The following is a 4,247-nucleotide window of genomic DNA, read 5'->3' as shown; positions in this document are numbered from 1 at the left end:
GTAACAACTTTTAATAAAAGAATAAATAAATATTTCCTATATAAAATCATAAATATTTGGTATGATGATCAACGATATAACATAGTATTTGAAGCCATCAATGGAATGAACCGGGAAGGTCCATAAATCAGTGTACACAATTTCAACGGGCGAATGAAAAAGTAATGATGATTGACCGAAAGGAATATTGTGAAACTTATTGCAATTATAAGGCATTATAATTGAAAGCCAAAGAGCTAGACAAAACCTTATTCAATAGAATGTGATCCACATAGAATAAGTCGAACTGACGAACATGCAGTTACACAAACAAAAACTCTGTAAATAAAACAGAGGATTTTAAAGTTATTTAAAATATACAGAATGCATTACAAATTGAGTCTTTGACGATGGATCTTTGTTACTCATTAAGCAAGCTTTCGGCGGTGGTATCGCACCATCACCTTGTCTTTTACACCCCAAACTATGTGATTCCAATCCGTCTCTGGAAATGGAGAAATCAACTCTAGTTGGAAGTTCCTTAGCAGATAACTCCATATAGTCTTTAGCTCCAAGTATGCAAAGGGTTCACCGAGGCAGCTATGCCTGCCTCCTCCAAATGAAATAAAAGAGAAGGGACCTGCTAATTTATCCTCTTCTCTTCCAAAGCAAAACCTTTCAGGATCATAATTATCAGGATTTTTGTAAATATGTGGAAGACGGTTAGAAAACACAGGTGAAGCAGCAATAATATGGCCACTTGGTATATCATACATTTTCACCTTTTCTAGTAACCACACTGAAGTCGCTGTGAGATTGGCGTAATAGTAATGGAAGTGAAGGGTGTAACCTTAAGGCTTCTTTGATACAACGATACAGTAGTTGCATTCCAGCTAAAGTATCATAAGTTATCGTGTTTCCGTTCTTCTCCATCAGTGTTCTCTGCCCTTCTATAGCAGCTAACCAGAATTTCTTATTATGGATAAGATAAGCTCCTGTCCAAATAGCTGTTGCAGAAGTGGTACGTTGACCGCCATAGATAGCAGTGACTAGCATACCCGTGATTTCTGTTACCGTTGTTGGTCTGCCATCTTTGTACTTTGAGTCTATCAGGGTCTGTAACATATCATTACCTGCTTTTCCTGAGGATTTACGACAAGCTATGACTTTTGAGAAGATGTTATCTAGTTTCTTTCGGGCTATATCTCGACGACGATGAGCTGGGATGGGCAGATAGGGGAACATGATTGTAAGAGGTCCATTGGCTACATTGATTTCATTGATAAGCGAAGTTATATCTTGAGATATACTTTCACGGACTTGACGACCAAGAAAACATCTACTAGCTATTAATATGATGAGATTCTCCAACTCTTGTTTCAAATCTACTTCTCCACTATCACCCCATCTTGAGAAAAATTCCTGTACAAAGTTTTACATTAACTATCAACTATGTGAAAAGACAATCATAATTAGATCTCTATTATATACGGAGTAAGCCAAAGCCAAGAGGGGAGGGTTATTTTTGTAATCACACTAAATTAGATTGGAGCTGAGCAAAAGGCAAACCAAAAACCAAATATAAATATAATACGAGTGTTTAAGAGAGATAGATGTTGTAAAACCTGGACTTCCTGAAGAAGATCATGAACAAAACCTCTAAGTTTAGTGACTCGGAAAGCCTCTTCGAAGAAACGAAATTTCTCCTGGCGCACAGAGTACTCAGCGTCGTAGATAATCCCGGGTCCGAAAATAGGGACGGAGAAGCGATACACCTCTTTTTGACTGAGTTGAGACACAGGTGCCGTAAAGAAATGAGCAGATACATCAGGTTCAAGCAGGAATGTGATATTCTTATTCAACACATTTAATGTGAATACACTTCCTACGATTTCATGCTCCTCCTTAAGCATCTCGACAGGGTTCTTAATGAAGCGAACCAAGCCGCCTATTAATGGCAAACGCCCACTCACCACCGGCGGTAGCCGTAGGTGTTTGCTGCTCCTGCTTAGAGTTTTGAGTGCCCAGCTCATTATTAACTTCACAACTACTATAGCAGTGACAATGACAAGCACCGCATTGAACAACTGCAACTTATTGTTCATCATTTCTATCTTGATGTTTGTTTGCATTTGGTTGTTGTAGACTTCTATATATTTGCAACTTTGCGTACAAAACTGAATTACAAATACTGAATTTTGATACTGGTACATGATTTAGATCTTTAGTTAATCGAATATATGGTTTCACGAGGAATATATAAAATAATTTATATTGTGATCATTTTTGAGATTCTCTCATCTCTTACTTCTAATAAGGGTATGATTGATTCTACTTGACTACTTATAGGAATTATTAGGAAGATAATTTTTTTTTTTATCAGTTCGAAGTTCTTGCCAGGAAATACAAAAAAAAGATAGTGTGAAATCAATATAGGATTTTTGTCACACATTGAAAAAATTCCTCACTTGGGTTGTGACTTGTGAGTGTAACCCTTGTTTGAGAAAGTGTGAAAGAGGTATGACCATATGGGTAGACACGAAAAAACACGGGCGCGCTAGCTGGGTCTGGCCGGGCTCGGGCCTCGGGACTTGGGGATTGCGGTGGGCGGGTTTTACGGGCGTTACCTATTCTTTCTTTACCCGGCTGTTTTGGTTAAATCTTTTTACGGGAATCTGTATTTGATTATGTAGCCGTTGGATTAATTAGCCGTGATGACGTAAGTTACAATCTTTATTATTCTGCCCGGTTTTGGTCTTTTGCTCTTCCGAAGTTTGTAGCTTCCCAAAAAAAAACATATACGCACAACACTTTCCAGGATATAATATACAACGTTCCTTTCTCTCTAATATTGCTCTCGATTTTGGGCATATGTTCTGACTTCATTTGGATTTGTGGGTGTGAACAAATTCGGAGCTATGTTAATCATGGAGGGAGACCGTTTTTGTTCTACTGCACCGCGAGGTAGCGCGGAATCGTCTTTTAGGAATTAGTGGTATCCCACGGCGCAGCAATTGTTCATTATATGTTCATCCGATTGTTCGCATCATCGAGATAAATCACTTCTAACTACATTATTATAACAACATTATTTTTTATTGTTTTAATATGCAACAAAGTTGTCTATGTTATTTATGATGCTGTTAAGATGTTTGATTTCTTGAACAGAGTGGACGTATAATTTGATTTGTGCTATATGAGAATCTAATATATATCTATTATCTATTACTATATATTAAAAGAGACACTAGAAATGACACGTGTCAATTCCTGGTGCGATTTTTTCCCGCCCTAAAACCACTTTCCTTAAAAGTGTATCTGTTTTATTTTATTTTTATTTTCTACCTTATTTATAAACTATTTATATATGGAAACAAAATTTAGTTTATAAATTATGGCAATAATAGATACGACGTAATAATAATTATTCTAAATTGGTAATATTTTAGTCAATTAATAATGGATATTTTTTTTGGACAGAAGTGACACAGGAGCCTTAACTCCCAGTATTGTTCCTGCTACAGATTCCTAAACAATGAAAACAGTCATACTAAGATAGATTTTGTTCAGGATATTTCTTCCTTCCGCACTTGGTTCGTCTTTCCCTGTTAGAATGTTTATTATTTTTGTACTTGAAGGTCTAATGATTATGTGTCTCCAATTCCTGGTTTTTGCTTCAGAGATCCCCTGGAGAACCGCCTTCAATCCTGCTTGCTCCTTGCTGCTGCAATAAATTTTAATGCTTCCTTTATCCTGTTCCATCGAGCTAACCTGCCAGCAGATTTGTCCTTCATTTTTTCCTTTAAGCTCACCATGAGTGTCAATCATTTCCCTTTTACAATTATTGTAATCTCCAATAAGATGGTGTATGTTTTGGTTTTCCTTTTGAATATTCATCTCAAAACCTGGTGGTTCCTCCAGATTTTTGTTGCTTTCAAACCCTGGTGGTTCCATAGGATCATCACTCCGTGCCTTGCTCTTCCTTTGCTCCATCTTGTCTATACTTATCACATTTAACCTGTAATAATTCTCCAGTTTCTCCATCATGCTCTTTATATTAAACTTCTTGTTGTTGAAAGTGCTATCGTTTCGCGTGCACCACATTGCCCACATAGTTGCAGTGAAATATCCAAGTTTATCAAAATTATCATCTCTTTGGCTCTTGAACATTCTGATCCAGTTCCAAATCCAGTTATCCAGAGGTACATGGTTTTGGTTGGCTGTTCTCAATCCTAGTCTTCCCGTTGCCAAGATATGCCTACTAACCA

General features: G+C 37.1%; 1 pseudogene; it reads right to left on the bottom strand.

The window, feature by feature from the left end:
• Positions 1 to 407: 407 nt before the first annotated feature.
• LOC110800976 (obtusifoliol 14-alpha demethylase-like) lies at positions 408 to 2,093 on the bottom strand (annotated as a pseudogene).
• Between the last annotated feature and the right edge of the window lie 2,154 nt (positions 2,094 to 4,247).

The sequence above is a fragment of the Spinacia oleracea genome, chromosome 5, assembly GCF_020520425.1.
Source record: "Spinacia oleracea cultivar Varoflay chromosome 5, BTI_SOV_V1, whole genome shotgun sequence".
In the NCBI taxonomy this organism is placed as follows: domain Eukaryota; kingdom Viridiplantae; phylum Streptophyta; class Magnoliopsida; order Caryophyllales; family Amaranthaceae; genus Spinacia; species Spinacia oleracea.
Note: the sequence above shows the minus strand (reverse complement) of the source record. Positions and strands in the feature narration are given on the sequence as shown.